This window comes from Meriones unguiculatus, chromosome 3 (assembly GCF_030254825.1).
Source record: "Meriones unguiculatus strain TT.TT164.6M chromosome 3, Bangor_MerUng_6.1, whole genome shotgun sequence".
Classification (NCBI taxonomy): domain Eukaryota; kingdom Metazoa; phylum Chordata; class Mammalia; order Rodentia; family Muridae; genus Meriones; species Meriones unguiculatus.
Genome location: NC_083351.1, coordinates 38,635,988 through 38,659,627, shown reverse-complemented (window position 1 = coordinate 38,659,627; position 23,640 = coordinate 38,635,988). Strand labels below are relative to the sequence as shown.

Sequence of the window (23,640 nt, the reverse complement as noted above, 5' to 3'; positions counted from 1 at the left end):
CTCCCCTAACCTAGGTGCCTAGAAGCTAGAATGAAAACACAATCAGTAGCATCAAGAACAATGTTTCCACTAGAGCCCAGAAACCCTACTACAGTAGGCCCTGAGTAGTCCAACATAGCTGAAGCACAAGAAAAGACCTTAAAATACTTTATGAATATGATTCAATGTCCTAAAAAAATGAAAATGAATAAATGCCTTAAAGAAACCTACGAAAACAAAAGAAGTGAAAAGAAATTAGTAAAACATTTTAAGACCCGAAAGTAGAAATTGATCAATAAAGAAAACCCAAACTGAGGAAAATTTGGAAATGAAAAATTTAGCAATTTGAACAGGAATCACAGAGGTAAGCTTCACCAAAAGCATACAAGAAATGGAAGAGAGAATCTCAAGCATGGAAGACACAGAAGAAGAAACAGTTAAAGAAAATGTTGACTCTAAAAAAAAAATTCTGGCACAAAACATCCAGGAAATATGGGATACTTATAATAACAGAAATAAAGGAGGGATAAAAAACACAGGTCAAAGGCCCAGAAAAATATTTTCAATAAAATAATAGAATAAAAATTTCCTAACCTAAGGAAGAAGATGCTTATAAAGGTACAAGAAACTTATAAAACACCAAATATGTTAGACCAGAAAAGAAAGTCCCCTCTGAATATAATCATCAAAACACTAAACATACAGAAGAAAAAAAAAAAGAACATTTTAAAAGCTGCAAGGGGAAAAAGACCTAGTAACATATAAAGCTAGACCTATTAGAATTACACCTGACTTCTCAATGGAGACTCTAAAAACCAGAAGGACCTAGAGAGATGTTCTTCATACTTGAAGAGACCACAGATGCCGGCCCAATAGATGGAGAAAATAAGACATTCTATGATAAGACCAGGGTCTGGAGAGATGGCTCAGAGGTTAAGAACACTGGCTGCTCTTCCAGAGGTCCTGAGTTCAATTCCCAGAAACTACATGGTGGCTCACAACCATGATAAGAACAAATTTTAGCAGTATCTATCTCCCAATCCAGCCTCACAGAAGGGGATAGAAAAAAACCTCCAACCTAAAGAGGTTAAGCAAACCCAAGAAAACACAAGGAATAAATAACCCCAGAACAGTATCTTGGGGGAGGGGTGTCACACATACTATCACAACAAAATAACAGAAATTGACAAACACTGCTCATTGATATCTCTCAATATCAATGGTCTCAAATTCTCCAACTAAAAGTCACAAACTAACAGAATGGAAGCAAAACAAAACAAAATAAAACAAAAAAAGAATCCAACCTTCTGCTGCATCCAAAAAAACACACCTCATCATGAAGGATAGACATTACCTTGGGGTAAAAGGAAGCAAGAAGCTGCTGTAGTCATTTTAATATCTGACTAAATAGATTGCAACCCAAAACTTATCAGAAGGGATAGAGAAGGACACTACATACTAATTAAATGAAAGACCCACCAAGAGATCATTGCAATTCTTAACATCTGTGCACAAAACCACAAGTTCATAAAAGAAACATTACTGCATCTTAAATCATGCATTGACCCTTACACACTGATAGTGGGAGTATTCAATACCTGATTCTCACCAAAATACAGGTCATCCAAACAAAAACTAAACAGAAAAATGCTGGAGCTAACTGAGGTTATAAGCCAAATGAACCTAACAGTTACAGAATATTTTACCCAAATAAAAAAGAATATACCTTCTCAGCAATTCATGGAACATTCTACAAAACTAACCATGTGCTCAGGTACTACCAAGTCTCAACAGATCAAGAAAAGGGAAATAACACCCTGTATCCTATCTGACTACCATGGATTAAAACTGGATAAACAACAGAAAGCTTACAAAACTGAATAGAAACTGAACAACTCACTACTGAATTAAAAAAAAAAAAAAAGATAAAGCTAGAATATAAGAGAGACATGAAAGACTTTCTAGAATTGAATAAAAATGAATGCACAACAGACTCAAAGCTATGGGACACAATGAAGGTGATTCTGAGAGGCAAGTTCATAGCACAAAGGGCCTACATTAAAAAAAAACAAAGGAAGAAATTAGAGAGATCTCATACTAGCAACTTAACAGTACACCTGAAAACTCCAGAACAAAAAGAAGGAATCACACCCAAAAGGAAGAGATGGTAAGAAACAACCAAACTCACTGCTGAAATTAATAAGATAGAAACAACAACCAAACAATTAGAAGAATCAATTAAATAGAATTTGTTCTTTGAGAAAAATCAATAAGATTGATAAACTCTTACCCAAATCAACTAAAAAAAAAAAAAAAAAAAAAAAAACAAAGAAAGACTATTCAAATTGACAAAATGAAAAATGAAAAGGACATAATAACAGATACAAGGAAATGCAGAGACTCATAAGTACATACTTTAAAAACTCCTAAGTAGTGAAGGGATGGGGGAGGGGGCTACAGGTGGGATACAAAGTGAATGAACTGTAATTAATAAAAATAAAATTAAAAAAAGAAAAAAAGAAAAAATAAAATTAAAATTAAAAAAACTCATAAGTAAAAAATGCCCCAAAAACTCTTAAGTACATATTTTTTTTTTTTTTTTTAAATCCACCACTTACCAAAGTTAAGTCAAGATCAGATAAGCAACTTTAACAGACCTATAACCCCGGTGAAGCAGAAGTAGTCATTAAGTCTTCTAGCCAACCAAAGGGAAGGTGGAGCCCAGGGATAGATGATTTTAGTGCAGAATTCTACCAGACTTCTTGAAAAGTTAAGCCTAATAATTCTCAAATTATTCCATAAAACAGAAAGAGAAAGGAACACTGCCCAATTGGTTTTTATGAGGCCACAATTACTCTAACATCCAAACCACATAAAGATCCCACAAAGAAAGAGAATTATTGATCTATTTCCCTTATGAACATAGATGCAAAAATGCTCAATAAAATACTCGCAAACCAAATCCAGGGACCTAAGGCCTGGAAAGGATCATCCTGAGTGAGCTGTCCCAGAAGCAATAAGACACACACGGTATATACTCACTCATATAGACTTATAGGATAAACCTAAAATCTGTCCATCTAAAGAAACTAATCAAGAGAGAGGACTATGACTAAAACGCTCAATCTCCATCCCAAAAGGCAAAGGGGATGGACATCAGAAGAAGAAGAAAGCAGGAAACAACCTAGGGACCTACCACAGAGGGCCTCTGAAAGGCTCTGCCCTGCAGATTATCAAAGACACTAAGAATTTATGACCAACTGTTGGGCAGAGTGCATGGAATCTTATGTAAGAAGTGGGAAATAGTAGGTTATGGAGAGGACAGGAACCCCACAAGGAGAGCAACAGAACTAGAAGATTTGAACACAGGGGTCTTCCCAGAGACCCATACTCTAACCAAGTACCAGGCATGGAGATAACCTAGAACCCCTGCACAGATGTAGCCCATGGCAGTTTAGTGTCCAAGTGGGTTCCATAGTAATGGGAAGAGGGACTGCCTCTGACATAATCTGATAGGCCTGCTCTTTGATCACCTCCCCCTGAGGGGGGAGCAGCCTTACCAGGCCACAGAAGATGACAATGCAGCCACCCTGGATGTGACCTGATAGACTAAGATCAAAAGGAAGGAGAGGAGGACCTCCCCTATCAGTGGACTTGGGAAAGGGCATGCATGAAGAAGGGGGAGAGAGGGTGGGACCGGGAGGGGAGGAGGGAGGGGCTTATGGGGGGATACAAAGTGAATAAACTGTAAAAAAATATAATAATAATAAATAAAAAAGAAAAAAAAAGAAAGAGAGAAAGAAAGAAAAGGTAGCAATAAAATGCCTCCTAGTGACATTCTGCTATACTCATAGATGTTTGTGCCTTGCTCAGCCATCATCAGAGCTTTCTCCCAGAGCAGATGGGAACAAATGCAGAGACCGATACCCAGACTGCACACAGAGTGAGAGACCTTAGAACACTCATCTCTACTCTGGATGTCTTCATCAAATCTCTCCCCTTAGGACTCAGTGAATCCCATGGAAGAGGAGGCAGAAAGTTAAGAGCCAGAGGGGACAAAGGACAGCAAGGAAACAAGGCCCTCTAAATCAGCCCGCATGCTAATAGCCCATAAGAACCCATGGGGACTCGAGTAGCAAGCACAGGGCCTGCAAGGGACTGTACCAGTTGTGATACTGTAGCTGAAAGGAAACTGGACACACACCCTCTTCCCTAACCCAGAAGCAATTTCCAATTAACAACCACTTGAAAATTCAGTTTCCTCCGAGGGAATATCACTGGGAGACAAACTATTCTTAAGGGCAGGCTGCATGCCCAGAAGTAGACAGCCAACAGAAAATGAACTCAGTGGCATTTTTGGAGGTTCCTTGTCTCATAATGTCATGTCAGGGTTTCTCTCTTTTTAAAATTTTTATTATACACACATACACACACACATTTTTTTCCTTCTCTTTTTACCTTACAGATTTTGTGTGTATGTATTCTGGATTCCAGTTTTTATAGGATTCCTGAGTGTGCAAATGAGTAGGTTTCTATTTTTTTGTGCCTTCTCTTAGCCTCTTTCTCTTCTGTTTGTTTTATCCAATTCCAATGTGTTGGTTTTTATTTTCTTATAGTATTATATTTTATTACTATCCCATGGAGGTTTGTTTGTTTTCTGATGGGAGACAGATGATGCATGGATCTGGTGGGAGAGGAGGTGGACAGGCAGTAGGAAGAGTGGAGGGAGGGGAAACCAGAATCGGTATATATAATATGAGCAAGAAATCTATTTTCAATAAAAGGGAAAAATGTGTCTGTCATTCCTTTCCTCTATCTAGAAATCTGTAAATCTCTATATTCAATATTGTCCCTCACCTGTCAACTACCACAGCAGCCTTTTCTGTTTGCAACTGCGAGAAAGGCAATATAACTGGCAAAGAATAATGGCACAGTTTAGTTCAGACACTATTTTACATGTTCCAGTCTGTAATTACCCGGGAGGTGTCCTGCTGGCTGCAGCTGTGTCTAACATCCTGAGAGAACATCACAGTCCCTGTGTCATATCTCTCCCAAGCCCTTTGTGGACTAACTGGCAATAAACAGACACACATTTCAGATATTCACTCAATAATTTTAATTACTGCAAAATTATTTTAAAATTAAAAAAATACGGGTGAGGGAATCACCTACAATTCTAATACGCAAAGCCTCGAACAAACTCTGCTAGTATTTCAGTGCACTCGCCTCTATTTCTTTTTAACTGTTTGCTTAAAATGAGAAGTGCTTTTAATTATGCTATATTTTTGGTGAAGATCTTTTCCCAGCCTGTAGGCTGTCTTTTTGTTCTGTTGACTGTGTCCTTTGCTTTACAGAAGCTTTTAAGTTTCATGAGATATAGTTTATTAATTGTTGATTTTGGAGCCTGTGCTGTTGGTGTTCTGTTCAGGAAGTTGTCTCCTGTGCCAATGAGTTCAAGGCTCTTCCCAACTTCTCTTCTAATAGATTTAGTGTATCTGGTTTTATGTTGAGGTCTTTGATCCACTTGGACTTTAGTTTTGTGCAGGGTGATAAATATGGGTCTATTTGCATTTTTCTACACGTAGCCATCCAGTTGATCAGCATCATTTATTGAAGATGCTGTCTTTTTTCCCCCATTGTATGGTTTTGGCTCCTTTGTCAAAAACTGATTGTCCGTATGTGTGTGGGTTTATTTCTAGGTCTCCGATTCGATTTCATTGATCCATCAGTATGTTTCTATGCTAATACCATGTAGTTTTAATTACTGCTGCTCTATAGTACAGCTTAAGAGCAGGGATGGAGATCTGTCTAGAAGATCTGTTATAGAGGACTGTTTTAGCTATTCTGAGTTTTTTGTTTTTTCACATGAAGTTGAGAATTGCTCTTTCAAGGTCTGTAAAGAATTGTGTTGGTATTTTGATGGGGACCACATTGAATCTGTGGTCTGCTTTTGGTAAAACAGCCATTTTTACTATGTTGATCCTACCGATCCATGAACATGGGAGATCTTTCCATCTTCTGATATCTTCTTCAATTTCTTCCTTCAGAGAATTGATATTTTTTTCATACATGTCTTTCATTTGCTTGGTTAGGGTTACACCAAGATACTTTATGCTTTTTGTGGCTACTGTAAAGGGTGTTCTTTCCCTTATTTCTTTCTCAGCCAGTTTGTCTTCTGTATAGATGAGGGCTACAGATATATATATAGATTTTGAGTTAATTCTGTATTCAGCCACTTTGATAAGATGTGCACACTTGAAGAACTGAGTGAAGGACACATAATTTTTAACAGTTTTTACAGCTTTTCAATAACTCTGAAATTGTGTAAAAATTATAATTAAAAGAAAAATGCTTTTATGTCATAAAATTGCATTCATTAAAATATTTTCAAACATAAAGAAATATATAAAAAAGAAAACAGTGGCCAGCTCAGGTCTTGTTGATCCAAGGAGTCAAAGGTTTCCTTCTGCAGTTCTTTCTCCTGTCTTGGGAAGGACTGTTTTCTTTCCAGGCTCCACTTAAATTTCAAAATACTTTATAGCCATGCCTTAGTTAAGATTCTCACAGTATCCCTTTTTTGAGAGCCAAAATCATCATTAATTCAAACAGACTAACCTCTGTATGCACTTGCAAAAACATATCATAAAAGGGTGTGATGGGACACTGAGTAGCTGGTTGCCCATGTCGTAAGAACTGCAATTTAGCTTCTTAATAAATGAGAAGCTTAGGATAGATGACTTCAAGGCTCCCTTCTAACCTTACAATGCTACAACTGTAATGTATCTATCCTCACATTAAAAAGCTATACAGAATCTGCAATGTGCAGCATAGTGCATCATATACACATGGAAACAGGTACATATGTTTGAATATGACTTACAAAATGAGTAACTATGCTATAAAGGAAGGTTGAATATTACATATGAGGAGTCTGTAACGTATAGTTTGAAATTGGAGTTAGAGGTTACAGGTGATTTAGGATAGAAAATGACATAAAACTAATTGTTCATTATATTAGAACAGATTACAGTTGAAAGTCAATTGATGTCACCCTTTTATAGGAATCTAAGATATTTACTATGAATTTTATTTCTATATTATATTTTCTTCAAGTATAATTCACCTTAGGCTCATCAATAACCAATTTAACTGACTGTTTACAGACAGATGGAGAGACAAATGACAAATTAGTACTACCAAGGTTTGTGGCATGGACATAAAAAGTGAATTTATTTTTCAAATACCTTTTATAGCCATAGTCTTGCAAGTAGAAGACATCTTATCTGGTTTGCTATTGATCCAAATGACAAGGCTGAGCATCAGATTAAGGATATGTCAGAAACCTGAGAGAAGGCTACCAACAGACACAGCAGGATGGTAGCTCCTTTCAGAATGATCTATTAAGGCTCCTGTGTTTACAAAGGCAGCTGGAAAAACACAGCACAATATATTGGGTTGTATCAAGAAGTCAGCAGTGTGGCAATAAAGATGTGGCATACTGATGTGATTCCCCACACACCCATCATGATACAGGTTTCAGCAGTAAAAAGTATGTGCAGACTTTTGAAGATAAACACAAGATATAGGAGTCCCTGCCTCAGCCCACACCCCTTTCCTATTGTCACCATTTCTTTGTGGAAAAATGATAGCATTTCTAAGAGATGGTGTCTGTTGTAAGACAATGGGTGCTACTATCTAATTTAAGCCCCCTGTTAGCTGGAAAGGTCGAGTGCAATTCAAAAATTTCATCCCAAGATCTTTTCTGGTGATGCCAAAATATGAGTTAGCTTAGTATGGTAATGATTTCTTTAACATGCCAAAACAGAGTCCTTTAAAATTCCCAGTTGTTCCTTATACATAGTGCAGCATTTGATGAAAAAGGCTTTAAGGCCAAATATACTAAAAAACAGAAAGAAACAAAACCCAAATCAACCTGCACAGAACAGAGCTGAGGAGCTTGCTTTCTTTCTTTCTTTCTTTCTTTCTTTCTTTCTTTCTTTCTTTCTCTCTCTCTCTCTCTCTCTCTCTCTCTCTTTCTTTCTTTCTTTCTTTCTTTCTATCGCCTTGGGATTAGCACCTCTTTACAGAAGATCCAGTGCTTTCCAGACTAGAATAGATTGAAGAATTTCATGAGAACCATGGGAATAGAAAAGAAGCGTCAGAAAATACCCCCTTCATCTGCCTAGAGACAGACTTAAACTTTCTTTTTTAAACCCAAGGCACTCTCAAAAAAATATCAAGACACCAACACTTGATCCTGCTATAGAACAATAACCTGAGACTATTGCAGTTTAAACATCAGTAAAATTTTCAGTTTTACTATGCCTTTAAGGTCAGCATATAATTTTTTTTTATAGAAACAAAACATGCCTCCACCTACCTTCAGCTTTTAGTGGTAAACATGAGTGTAACTGTATTAACATTAAATTCTATGAGTATAATTATGTTCAGGGGTCTGGATTTGAATCCTGACTCCAACTCATTATAGAAGCATGGATATATGATTCCATTTGCCTAAAATTTGTTATGTGTCTATTTTGTGGAAGCCATTGTTTTTAGAAGTGATAAAGAAAGAGAATTTGGGGGTCAGTTCCCTCAGTTATGAAAAGAGGTAGTCCTGTTAAGTTATAGAAACTGTTATTTACCGACTGATTTACAGTCGGTAAATGGTATTATTTTATGCTGGGGAAAAAAGCCATTGGGACCAATGGATTATGAGAAATTACAGATTAGGGAAAAAAAACAAGTTTTTTTTAAATGTGTAATTTCTCAAGAGCCTCTACATGCCCTATGAATTTCCAATGATAAATAGTCAGTATTCCCCACATTTATTTGACCTTGGGACTCAGTATTGACACATTTTTATGGGAATATGATCTGTCACATGGGCTTGCACACATACATGTGTTTGTGTGTATGAATTCAGTGTGTGAATGCTCTGGTGCTGTGTGGAGGTCAGAGGGCAGCCTTGCGTGATAGTCTCTGCTTTTCTTTGTGTAAGACAGGATCTCTGTTCTTCTCCGCTGTGTGCATAAGCTAACTGGCTCAGGAGCTGTTATGTTAAGGGAGAAGTGTTGGGAAATGCTCCACTGAATGATGGTTGAGGTCCTTTTAAATTAACTTAACTTCATAATTTCTCTGTTTTACCAAGAAACACACTTCTGAATCCTAAGCCTCATTAACTTGGATAAAATAAACTTGAGAAAATATGTTTGAGAAAAAACTTTCAAAAAATCCAAGAAAAAAGTTATTTAAGGCTATACATAGTTACTAACAACAAATGAAATTCACCAAGAAAGCATGCCAGCAAATGTCCCAGGAAGAGAAGATGACAGGGAATACCTGAAGCAGACAGTCTTTCAAATGACATCGCCTTCCAACTTACTTTACCAAAATTAGAAACATGTTTTGTAATGGTTTACCATATGCTATTGATGCTAAACACCAAATGTATGTTGGACTGTATGCTTTGTACCTTAGGAGATGTAATTGGTCTATAGCTACTGAGAAGCATCTGTCTTACAGCCTCCAACATGCCTTGCACCCACCCATCTTCTACAAGCCCGTCATATTACTTTTGCCTACCACTAACTCAAATTCCCTGTCACACTCTTAACTCTCCTCTGCCATGGATAGAAGCTATATTGCTCTGGTCAGAATCAGCTGGCAGTAAACAGGGCTGTAAAGTTCAGAGCTTCCATGTGCAGTCAGGCACATCTGGGAGGATTTCTGATAGCTTACAATAAATCCAGTTAGTCCAAAGAGACTAAATTTATGAATGATTCTGCTTAGTAATAGAGCCAAGTTCAAGAATGACTCCACTGACTATTCTCTGTGGAATATTTAATGGCAGGAACAAAGCATTGGGAGTGCTGCAACTTTAACTCTGAACACCACCAAAACAAGTAATATTTATGAATAATACTGTGTGACATTGGAAGCTTTAATGTATAGACAAGTGAGATGTGGAAAAAGAGAGTATAAAGAAAACACAAGAAAAGAAACATTAAAAGTAGCATCACTTGGCATTAAACAGATATATGCCCACCCATTCTGACCTTTCAAACTTTATTCATTCCATTTTCTATGCCTGAAAGCTAGTTCCCCACTCACAGTCCTTCTCAGTTTGAACATTTTTGAAATTTCAATTCCTTCCTCCATTAGGTAGGTTCAAATAGAAAGAGAAATCCTGTAGGTATCTTGGACAGGAAAAGCTTGATTATGGGAATTATGCGCCTGTGAAACTAGAACTCAAGGAATGACTCCATGAATAATGGAAAAGTATGTGACTAAAGCCCAATTCATACCTGTAGCTGCATCAGAAAGTCAAAATACAAACACAAGGTTTGTTGTTGTAGAAACTGGTGTGCTTCATACAAACACACCCTGATGATTACATCCTTTTGTTTGTTGTGAGACAGGGTCTCACTGTGTAGCTCTGGGTGTCCTAAAACTCAATATATAGACCAGCCTGGCTTTGAACTCACAAATATCTGCCTGCCTCTGGAGTGCTAGAATTAAAGGCACCATCACACCCAGCTCACAAATGGATCTGACTGTAAAAGACACTCAACGAGCTGCCACTGGCCTGTGGTTTGTGCTCTATTCTTTAAGCACACATTCTCCTTACATGGCATGCAAGGCCTTGTAAGTCCTCCTCTAACCAAACCTGACTCAATTCTTTTGGATAACAGTTTAAAATATGGATAAATTGCTAATTACAGTTAATGCCTTTGTGAAGAGTCTGTCTTTTGAGCTTAGGGGAAAGGAGTGTTTTTCCAAGGTAATTCTGGTTTTCATCCTATATCTTACTGTAGGACGAAAGATTTTAAACTTATTATGTAAATTTATGCCTGCAATTAACAAGTAGTTGAGGGTTGTTTTTCTTTTGCATATGGTGAGGAAAATGATAGCAGGAGTAGAGGAATAGATGGAATATGTTTCTTGTTCTCTGAAGTCATTCTTAAAGCTTGGCCTAAGGTAAGTTTGCTTTGTTCTTATTCTTGTTTGTAGCCAATTTTTCATATTGCTTCAACATGTATACTCAGTCAGAATATCTTGTCAAGAATGTCCGCATACAATTTCGAAGCTGGAGTTAGCACTTCTCTTTAGCTTAGAGGGCAGACCAGAATACGTATATTTCACTTGGGGGCAAAGGGTCCTGATTTTTCTCATAGCTCTGCTGTTATATTGCACTTTTCTAAGCTTGAGTTTCTTTAGGTGTGGCACAGGCACCTTGATTATGCAGCTTTACCTGGACCTGCTTCTATATTGTCTTTGGCACCTGGAATCAGAAAAGGTCAAATGCTGCTGGTTGGGGTCTCAGTAATGAACTAAGTCAGTTTGGACTTGTAGTCTCCCTAGAGCTGAGTCTATGTGGCAAGCCAATACAGAAGCTGCAGTAGCTGGACTGAAGAATCATCTTTTGAGATATTCACCAATTATCTGTTAAAAGATGACCAGTGAATAATATCTGGCTTCAATGTGAAGAATGGCTTAAAAAGAAGAAAGGCTCGAATCAGGAAGACTGCTGGGCTACGTCATTCAGTTAGGTCATGGATATGATGGATGAGATTAAGATAAAAGATAGACATGGGGGAACACTCTCCTCCCCCTCAAAAACAGCCAAAGAGAGAGCCCTGTATGCATAGATATTTCAGTAAAATCCTAATACTTGAACTGAAAATACAGAAACTCCAAAAAATCTGCAAACCCCAAATGAAACACCCAAATCAAAAACAGGTAAGATTAGAGATTTCAGCTACTGCCCAAGACATAGGTATAGAGATTTCAGTTCCATATAGTTAGAGGGCTCATTACACATCTCAGGCTTTCTATCAAAATTAAGACATATGTATAGAAATCTGAGTTTCATATAGTTAGAGGGCTTGGTGTACACCTCAGAATTCAAGGGAAATCTCAAAACTATGCACTGAAGTATAGGCTATACAGTATGCACTAAGGTCTAAGAGATTCATCAAAAGACGAAGGGAAAAAATGAAACAGTTAACAAGCTCAATGTGAGTAGTCAGTTTAAACTGCTTGGCAAAACAAAAGTCAGTGTTCTCCAGAGGAAGGTAACAAAACCAAGAGTCTCTAACAAGGTGTCATCTGTAATTACAGGTACATAATCAAAATTATACATGAAAAAAAAAGAGATTAAAAGTTAAGAGAGAGAACAATCACTACAAGTGAACATCACTATGACTTGAGTGTTAGCAATATGACAAAAGGCTGCATAACGAGAATGCTCAACAACACAACAGGAGCGACAGTCAGAACTGCAATTCAGGCAGAGAAGATGTAGCAGATCCCTACAATTCTCTAGTCAGCAAGCCTAACCTAGTTGGCAATTCCCAGGCCAGTAAGCAAGACATTGTCTTAAAAACAAGAGTGGATGGATACTTGAGGAATGACTAAGATGTCCTGTGGTCTCCACACATACCTGAACACACACACACACACACACACACACACACACATAGAGGGGTTATGGGGAGAGAAATATTTAAGTCCTAAAAATTGCAACATGACATGAATATAATAGACTAAATAACAAAAATATGGCCAGTAAACTTCATTAATATCAACAGAAATAGAGATGGGAGAAGAGAAAAGAAAGAAAAAGTTAAAAATCAAGAGAACTTTAATGATCTGTAAAATAATTCAGGAAAATCTGACACAGTGTCCTCAAAAAATAAGAGACAATGCAATGAAATATTTGAGGGAAAATGACTGAAATAGAAACTTTTATACTCAGGTGTCTCAGTGAATCACAAGGTTGTTTAATATAAATAAGACTATCTCCGGAAACATGATGGGCAAACTGCTGAAGACCACTAGAAAAAAAAACACCAAAGAACATAACATGTAAGGGAGACAGGACCTTGCCCTTTGGCATGCTCCTCTTGCTTCTGATCCAAGGCGTGATCTTGGATCACAGGAGACCCTGTGACCCTCATGACCAGCAGTTTCACTACCACCCTGGCAGAATGCTTTCTGCTTACTAGTCTCCTGTTTCTGGCTCTGGTTCTTGGCTTTCCCACCTTCAACAAGGTCTGATGTCAGCTTTGTGGGGGAGGGAGCTCCTCTTTCATGGTGTTTCTCCCTTGGAAACACTCACTCCGCCTTAGGGCCTGCAGCGCTTCTCCCTGTGCTTGTAGTCCTCCTACGTCCTACACAGTAAGGACTTAAAAACCGACAGGCAACTCTGTATGCAGTGGCATAACAGTAAATGCTTTCTTCCTACGGTCAGCAAAAACGCAAGGGTGTCCACTTTAGCTATTTCTATTTGAAGTGAGAAAGGAAGTTTTAGTTATTAGTTCTTGGCCTAGAAAAGAAGGGAAGAAGTGCAAGATTACAGACTGGAAAATGAACTCATTTGTATTTGGCGATGGCATTATTTTTTACAAAAAGGCATGAAAAATCTACAAATATCTTATAAAATCTATTTAGGAAATTTAGCAAGTTCTAGAACCAATGATGATGCAAAACATGATGAAGATACATGACAAGCACATGGAGGTGGACACACATCCTACAGTCTTTATAGAAGTGCAAATTAAAATCACTGCACATCAAAGTAGAATAATGGCTTGATTTGTAATGACTAAAATGAAAAGGACTGACCATACAGGGCCCTGTCAGGATACAGGGAAATAGAATGCTTCATTCACTATTGGTAGGCAGGTAGAATTGTATAACCACTTCATGAAATAGATTGTCAGTTTCTTAAAAGTTCAATGTTTGCCATATGATTCAGCCATTGCCTTCCTAAATATTTACTCAAGAGAAAGGTAAGCAAATACTGACATACAAATGCTCATGTCATTACTGTAACAGTCCTCATCCACACACAACCCAAATGTCCATCAACAGGTAAATGGATAACAATAGATAAGTTACAGATCAAGTAGTAATAACATAGAAGAATTTCAAATTAATTATAGTAAGTGAAAGGAATTGGACAAAAAACCCAGCTCAGCATGATTCCATTTATACCACATTCCAGAAAATAGAAACAATTCTGGAGGGAAAGAAAGATCAGTCGCTGCCTGGAGAGGGCCACATGGTGGGAGGAAGAATGAAAATATTCATGAGGAAGCTTTTGAAGATGATGGAATGCTCATTATATTGATTTCTATGCTGGTTGAAGGAATGTGTACATATATTAAAATCTGTCAAATTGTACACACAATTAATTAAATCATTAAATAACACAAAGAATAGTGAACTAATTTGTGAAATATTATGAATGTATTTAAATCACTACAATATAACTTAAAATAATAAATTTTATGTTAGGCATATTTTGGTACAATATTTTTTTGTGGTGCTATGAAAGCAAATGGAGGCTTTGTACATGCTACTGGCACCTTATTGTTATTATTATTTTGGGGGTAGGTTATGATCTCATGTTGTCCAACCTGGTCTCTAATTTGCTATGTATATGTAGTTGATGCTACCCTTGGGCTCTTAAACAACCTGCTTGTAACAAATTCTCAGATTATAGCAAATGCTATTACACCTAACAATGTGCAAAACAACACTTTTAGAAGATACATTACTAGGCCTGGGAATGGACCCAGTGATATGGCAGGCCCTGAGTTCCAACCCTAATAAAACAAACAAACAAACGAACAAACAAAACCCACAGTACTTCCTCCATAGAGTCTGAAGTCTTTATTTTGAAACTGTTTTAGTGTCTCCCTGTAGCAGCATAAAAAATACTACTGGGGTGCTAGCTATGGCAGCACATGCCTTCAATCACAGCACCCAGGAAGCAGAGGCGGATGGATCTCTCTGAGTTCAAGGCCAGCCTGGTCTTCATAGTGAATTACATGCCAGGCAGGGATACACGTGAGAGGATCTCAAAAACATCATCAGCAAAACAACACAACAACAGCAACATACTGGAAGAATCAGCAAAGGTTTCAAACAGACAACTTCAAAACAAGATACACAAATGGCTACTAAGCTCATAAAGATCATTTAATTTCTTTATTAAGAAGCAGATTAAAACAAAAGAAATGCTAAGTCTCAAGACCATGACAAAATCTAATACTGCTGAGGACAGGGTGCATCTGGACCACGCACTATTTCTGATCAGAGTGGAAAGGGTTACCAACATTTTGTAACACTGTCACAAAATATCCACTGAAGCTAAACATGGTTACCCAACCATAGAACAGGTACCCTACTAGGTTGTTCCTAAGACTAAAAACCCTCCACTATATGCAAGGTCTTTTCCTCTCCTACACAAATGCTGTTGAGAAACCCTGGTTTAGCCCTGCAGAGCTATTCCCAACACCAGCACTTTCAACATATGCATACTAAAACTACCCAGAAATCTCTAAAAGAAGGAATCCATACCTGACACTGCTTGGGTAGCCAAGAACCCGAGGCTAGCTAGCCTAGAGACGTAAGGTAAAACCAAGTACTACAGGTCTTAAAAATATAAAATGATTCCAAATGAAATTATTCTGTACTTCTAGATCAGTGCCTTATTCAGTCATCAGAGAGGCTTCCTCCAGCAGCAGATGGGAACAGACGCAGAGACCCAGACAGACATTATGTGGAGACAAAATCTAAGTGGGGGTTCTCCATAAATCCCTCTGGGAGTTCTGGGAATCCAATGGAAGAGGAGGCATAAAGATTGTAGGCATAAGAGGGGATGGAGGACACCAGGAGAACAAGGCTCCTCTGAATCAACGAAGCGAGGCACATATACTGAAGCATCAAGTAAGGGCCTACATGGGTCTACATCAGGGGTTCATCATATGTGTACACACATTTGCTTAGTATTTTTATGGAACTCTTGACTATGAGAACGAACAAATGTGTCCCTGACTCATTTGGACTCTTTCTCTTGTTGGGTTGCCATGTCCAACTTCTAAATGATAGTTTATGCTTCTTCTTATATTTTATTTTGTTTTGGTTTTGTTGTTATCTCTTAGAAGCCTGATCTTTTTAAATGAGGGACATAAAGGAAGTGGATCTGGAGGGGAAGAGACACGGGGAGGATTGTGATGAGTAGTGGGAGAGGAACCTATAGTCTGGAGAAACTATTCTATTATATGAGAAAATTATCGATCTTCAATAAAAGGGGAAAAATGAAGCTAGAACTCCTGAAGGCAAGACATGCTGAGAAGCTGAGACTATAGAAGATGAGGTCTATGAATAGCTGAGGAGAAAAACCAGACTCTGACTTCTAAAGGACTTCCAAAGTGCCACTGGGGACTAAATGCTGAGGGCCTCAGCATGGGAAGCTCAAAGCTATAAAACTAGCTGCTCATTTCTGGTTTGATGATAAAAGGAACAACAACCTTATGAATTTAATACATAGTACTAAGTCTCTGACTTTGAAAGCCTGGAGCTATAAGTCCTTAGTTCTCAACACCCAGGGTTGTATATGTGGCACTAACTGCTGAAGCTCAGGGAAAGACATTTATGATGTCAAGTATTTGGTATCATAAGTCTGTGGCTTTGGGCACCTTGAGAATTTGCAATTCTCTTGATTCTCAAGGCCTAAAGTGCTAAGCCTCTGAGCCAGAAATCCTGATGACAGAAAGATGTAACATTCTCCCCTTTCAAGAAAGCCCTTCCTCCAAGTTTGATGATTTGCATCTAGATAGAGCAGAAAACATTTACCATTTGCAACTATTATTCTCTGTTGTGTCTCTCCTTATACAGATTCTTTCCAAAAGCTTTTCCTTACTTCTCTGCTATATTCCAGCAAGGTATGGGAGTGTCTGGGCATACTGGTCATATTTTGTATTGTAATATTTCTGGTATTTCCTCTATGGGCTATATTTCTTCTAAGAAGTTATTACCTTATTTTGGGATATTTTCTATGTCAAATGGTCAAGGCCCATCATTAAAAAATAATGCATTTTATTATAGCAAACATATGACCCTCTTTATCTGTTGTCTTTGTTCTCTCTCTCTATCCACCTTTCTGTCTACCTTGCTTTGTTCTTATTTACCGCTCCCCTTCTTCCATTCAAATGTGACTTTCTGCTTTCATTTCGAATGTATCCCTTTACCCTCTTGCTGCTTCTTTCTCCTCTCTTTAGACTGTTCTCTTCTCTCTTAGTCTACTTTCTACTTCTTGCTGTGCCTCTACGTCTCTCTTTCTCTCTCTCTCACTCTCTCTCTCTCTCTCTCTCTCTTTCCAGGTCTCCTTCTCTGTTTCTAACTTGTGTTTAAAGATGTGAGCTCTCAGCTTCCTGTTCCTGTCACCATGCCCATAGCTTCCTGCCAGGCTTCTATACCATGATGGATTATTGTTCCTCTAGAACTATACTTCCAAATAAACTCTTCTTTAAGTTGACTTAGTCATGGTGTTTCATTATAACATTAAAAAAATAACTAAGACAGAAGTCTTTATTTTTTATCACCTTCTTTATTTTATTTTAAGGATTTATTTATTTTATGTATGAGTGCTCTATCTGCATGTACACCTGCATGCCAGAAGAGGATATCAGATCCCAGTATAGAAGGTTGTGAGCCACTATGTGGTTGTTGGGAATTGAACTCAGGACTTCTAGAAGAGCTCTTAAGCACTAACCCATCTTTCCAGCCCGACAGGAGTCTTTATATATTATATGTATTAATCTCCTGTTGGATGTATAGCTGGCAATTATTAATCCTTTTCACCAGTGTGTCTCTTCAATGTGTTTGTTGATTAGTTAAATGTATCTATTTAACTTAGATATGAAGATTTTTTTTTAACTTCATGCAGTATCTTTGTCAAGTTCTGCTATTTTCTACACTATTGGAATCCTTTTCAAAAAATCCTTGCTTATGCCTCTATATTGATGCTTTCCCTCAACAGATTCAGAAATTCAGGTCTTACATTAAATTTTTGATTCATTTTAAGTTGATTTTTGCAGTGAAATACACTTATCTACTTTCATTCTTCCACATGTGGTTATTTATTTTTAATCCCTGTTTGTTGAAAATGCTGTCCTTTCTCCAATTATGTTTTTTTTTCTTCAAAAATATGGCGGCTATAGTTACATGGATTTATATTTAGTTTCTGTCTTCTACCCTCCTTGTCTGTTTCCTCTGTTTCTGTGCTGACAGCATGTTTTTATTTCTGTTGGTTCTGTAGTATAACTTGAAATCAGCTACTGTAATACCTCCTGCATTGTTATTTTTACACAAGATTAACTTGGCTATTTGAAAACTTTTGTGCTTCCATATAAAACTCAGATTTTTTTTTTCTATTTCTATGAAGAAAAAAGTTTTTTGGCTACCAATGGAAAAATGCAGCGAATTTACTGACTGCTTTTAGAGTAGATTTATTGCTGAGAAGCAATGGCAAGCCATTTGCATTCACCATTTACCATATGGAGAGTGCCTTTCTCCATGCTCCTCCTGGATTGTTTCTTTACCGCACATTTTCTGACATTAGATTAGGGAGCTTCTAAGTGGGCTTTTCAATGTAGTTGTCTTACTGGAGTTCACTAACTTTCTGTAACTTTAAACTCATGTCTTTTGGCATTTTTTTTTTGTTATAATTTTCTCAGTTACTTTTCTATTTCAAAATCTCTAGCCTAGGAATCCAATTTTAGATAAAATAGATCTCTCAATATTGCCTCACAAATCACAGAGACTCATTTTCCCCCCTCATTTCGTTCCTCTTTTACTTTCAGGTTAGATAATTTCCATTGATTTATGTTTTAAGTTCCCTTAGGTTGTATACTTTCTATTGATTTATCTTTTAAGTTTACTGTCCCTTTTGTCATCTCAGATCTGCAATAAAACTTTATTTTAAATTTTGTATTTTTAGTTCAAATTTCCCTTTACTTCCTCCTTATATGTTCCATTTTCCTGAAGACATCCCACTTGTTCATTATATGGACACTTTTCTTTGTATCCTTAAACAAAGTTAAAAGAATCATTTTAAAGTATTTTTAATTAAGCATCTGGAACAACGCTGATGTTTTTTTTTTTCTCTATTGTTGCATTTTCTGTTGACCATGGACCATAGTTTCCGGTTCGTCTAGATATATAATAAGTTTAAAAATATTTTGAACTTTATTAATATTGCAGAGACACTAGATACACTCTGTTATACTACCCTGAAGAGTAGTAAGTTTTTGTTTCAACAGAAAGATAACTTAGTTGCACCCAAACTCCAGCTAACGTCTCTGATGAGCCTGGAGAAATGGCTCAGTGGCTAAGACTGTAAATACACTGCTACTGCAGAAGATCTGAAAGACATGTAAAATTATATCTAAAAACTGAAAGTAAGGAAAAAAGATTAAAGAATATTCACTATCAAAATGGACCTAATTCTGATAGTACCAACAAGAATTCATTGTTTTACTCCTCACAGATATTTCTTTAGAATCTATTTTGAGAAAGGCATTTCATAGGGATACACAGATAAATATGATTGGATTCTATATTTGAAAAACTCAGAGAACAGGAGTAGATATATTCATGAGTGATAATATAGAATAACAGGGTCAGATTCATGAGCAAGAGTCCAACAGTCTTCTTAGAACCCCTATCTGAGTAAAATAACACTTTTAAAATTTATCTTTAAAGAGGCTGATTCAGTCTTCTTGAATACCCTTATATACACTCAAAGATGATTCCATTTTGTTAACACAGTTGAGTCTCTTTAGATTATATATATTTCCCTTAACAGAATCGAAGTTAATATAAGTCATTTCAAATCCATTAATTTATTTTAATCCCCATAGGACAGAAGTATAATCACAAATTTAAAGAATAAGAAATAAAAACCTAGAGTGTTTAAAATTTAAAAGCTGCCTAAAGCACTCAGAAAGAAATAGAGTCTTAGTATATACCCAGGTATCTTACATTTAGTTAATTGTATAAATTAAGAGGCTTTGTTAGGATTTTACACACACACACACACACACACACACACACACACACAATGTACTTTGATCACAATGATCACCTATTATCCTTTCTTATTTTTTCTAATCCTATTTCCCCTTCTACATCCCTAACACTCCATTTAATTTCATTCTCCATAACTCATAGATGCCATATATGAGAGAAAACACCCAATAATTGTCTATGTGATTTATTCTCCATGCAAAACAAAATATTTTCTGGCTATTACGAATAAAGCTGTTACAAACATGGTTGAGCAAATGTCCTTGTTGTGTACTTGAGCTTCTTTTGGGTATATTCCTAGGAGTGGTATAGCTGATCTTGAGGAAACACTATTTCTAATTGCCCGAGAAAGTGTCAGATTGACTTCCAAAGTGGTTGTACAAGTTTACATTCCCACCAGCAATGGAGGAGGGTTCCCAATTCTCCACAACCTCTCCAGCATGTGTTATCACTTGAGTTTTGATCTTAGCCATTCTGATGGGTGTAAGGTGAAATCTTAGGGTTGTTTTGATTTGCATCTCTCTGATGGCTAAAGATGTTGAGCATCTCTTTAAGTGTTTCTCTCCCATTCTATATTCCTCTGTTGAGAATTCTCTGTTTAGCTCTGAACCCCATTTTTTAATTGGGTTGCTTGAATTATTGCCTTTTAACTTCTTTAGTTCTTTATATATTCCAGATATCAGCCCTCTGTCATATGTAGGGTTGTTGAAGATCCTTTCCCAATCTGTAGGTTGTTGTTTTGTTCTGACAACAGTATCCTTTGCTTTACAGAAGCTTTCAGTTGCCTGAACAAAACGTGTGTGTATGTGTGTGTGTGGATCACATTTTTGCTTATCCATCATCACTGATGGACACATAGGTGAAATCTATGACCTGGCTATTGTGAGCCATGCAGAAATAAGCTTGGCTTTGTAGTCTGTGGGTTCTTGCTATAGTTAGATGACATTGTACATAAAAGTTTCTGACTTCCAGTGGTCTAACCCTTTGCCATTGTTCTATATGGTAAATATTTGGGAAAGAAGATTCATGGAGACATTATATAAGGTCAAATGTACTGGTGCAGTTCAAGAGTATAAGGCATTTGAATTGGATGATAAGAAGTAGTGGTGAGTTAGCAGCAAATAATCTGCCTTTAGCTTTATACTACCAACCTTTAAGTTTTAAGTCTAACCCTTCAATAATTTCTTTAATCCATTCATTGTTCTTCATGTAGGATCCTTTATTGTCTGATCCCACTTTGCTTGTCCAATATCTCCATGTTTTCATTATTTAACAATCTATAGATATTAAACTATATATTTTTTCCTCGTTGATAATACCCTGAAGATAGAGTAAGTATGTATGTCTATAAAAGAAGAGCTTAAATTAAATATGATAACATTGGTATGGTAAATCCAGTACTGTTAGTGTGTTTTACTTTACTAACAGAAGAAAAAATGAATGGCGTTACTTTGGAGAAGCAATTTAGTCCATTCATGAGTCCCATTTTTTAGGGTGTCCCATGTAGGAATAAATGAAAGGCTTTGCTTCATGAAGTCCCACATTTCTAAATGACTACAGATAAAAATAACTTCAAACATGCATGTTTTATTATTAACTCATCTATCCTTTTAATGTCTCATTTTCTTTCCCTAAATTACTGCAAAAATGCCCGTCATTTGTTAAGACTGGCCATAAGAGGACAATTTATAAAGTCTCATTTTTAATCTCCATTTAAATGGTTTATAGTCTAACATTGTCTAAAACAAAAAGATCCAACCTAGATCTGTATAGTGGTGTACATGTGTTGTTATGTATCCAAGTTTAAAATATCATCTGGGTTATACAGATTTATCATCCAAAGAGATATCTAATTAAATAAAAAGAGAGGACATGTTAGCTGAGTCAACTTCAGTATCTATTCCTTTGTATAAAGGGCTTTTACATGCCTTCCGCCTCAATTCTGAGGCGGCACACGGTTCCTTATTCCCTTCACCATGAATAGGGCTGACATTTGACAGCTTCACAAGGCTGACAGGGTTACCCAACAGCCCACCCTCCCTATTCTCAATCCAATTAGACCTCTAATCCTCTAGATGAAAGGCCCAACTGCTCACGTTCCTCATGACAACGACAGCTATTGATTATTTGTCACTGCAGCTAACACCTTCCCTGTCGAGGCTGCTCTGACAGAAGCAAACCTACCAAATTAGACAGCACTTTATCTGCCCTGGAGGCCAAATGGCACAACAAGTAAAGGCTAATAAATGGTATAAAAATGAACAAATCATAACATTATGACAGGCTGATCGTTGCCAGCAGCCTCCTAGCTCAAGCTTGATGCTCTGTTAGACTGGCTCCTTCCCTTTCCCCTCTGCTCTAGCTCTGACTTTGACTGAATTAAAGGCCAGAACAATTAAGGCATTTGACCAGCAAAGATAAGCCAATTGAAGTATCACCAAGGGACATAAATGTCAATAACTGACTGCCATTTGTCAATACAAACATTCTGGAGATGCAAATGTTCAGTCCTCTGCTTGCCACTAGGCTGCACTGATTCACTTTCCAATGAGAGGCAGCACAAAGGGACAGTCTGTGGCTATTTAACCAGAAAAGCGTAGAGGGCAGAAAGCAAAGAAAGAGAAATTTGTGGTCTCAAGAGAGGAAGTATTCTATGAAGAACAATCAAAAGTCACAGGAGTGGGAATGAAGGTCTGAGAAAAAGCCAGCTAGCAAAGCAAAGACTTTGTTTCTTTAAAAAATATTTTATTAGACAACTAGAATGTCATTATATTTTTCATGAAAAGTATGTATATAATGTAAAAGTGGTAAGCTATTGGGAAAATTAATAAATCTGTAACTGTAATCATATTCATTCAACAGATATTTTTTAGTATCAACCATATACTTGTTGTCGTTAATGGCATAAAGTAGTGAGTAAACAAGCAAATTCCATAGCTTCATGGACACTTGCTACATTCTAATGGAAGTATGGTAAGTTAATAAATCAAACGTTATTTTAGGTAGTGTTCAATGCTGAGGAAAAAGTTAAGTTGGGAGAATAATGTTTTGAGGTGAAAAGAGCCATTAGCTAAGATAGGGGTTTACTGGCATACAGAGCCCTGTAAAGAATAGGAGTGAAAGAGTTCAGCACAGAGATTCCTACTGGACTAGCAAGGCTGCTAGACAGAGAGCAAATATGAAAACAGTCCTTGATTGTTAGAGCAAACACTGAAGCCAGTGGCTTAAAGAGAGAACAAGGGAAGAGTAGAAACAAGGCCATGAAGACAAAAGAATTCACAACATGTAAAGACTTATAGGTCATATAAAAAAGTGGCCCATAGAATTTCTATGGGATTGGCTCCAGGACACCAGCAGATATTGAAATATGCAGATGCTCAAGTATGTTATATAAAATTCTATAGTATTTGTATCTAACCTATATATTTGAAATGATGTTTAGGTTATTTATAATAGCTAGTACACTTTAAATGTTAACAGTTGTTTTACTGTATTGATCCTGGAGAATTGGGATAAGAAAAAAATCTTTATATTTTCATGCATTTTTTTGTAAATATTTTTTATTCGTGGTTGGCTGTGCCTAAATATTTGCAACTGATAGATATGGAGGAACAGACTTTTGCTCTGAAATGGGATTCCCTCAAAGAGTACGGAACTTAGGTTATAAGGGACTGTTCTGGTTGGTGTGTTGGCCACAGCCTCAAGGAGCTGGAACAGAGACCAAGAGACCAGCTAATATTTATCATAATCAACTTAAAGTGAAAGCTGTAACAACCC

General features: G+C 37.0%; 1 protein-coding gene across 5 annotated transcripts in view; it reads right to left on the bottom strand.

The window, feature by feature from the left end:
• Positions 1-23,640, bottom strand: part of Invs (inversin) — a 140,897-nt gene that overhangs the window by 66,208 nt on the left and 51,049 nt on the right. Inside the window, exon 2 of one of the 5 annotated variants that reach the window (XM_060379888.1) lies at positions 7,224-7,406. The exons of the other annotated variants lie outside the window; for them this stretch is intronic. The gene's annotated coding sequence lies outside the window, so the exon portion shown is untranslated. The remainder of the gene's footprint in view (positions 1-7,223; positions 7,407-23,640) is intronic. 5 annotated transcript variants of the gene reach the window in all.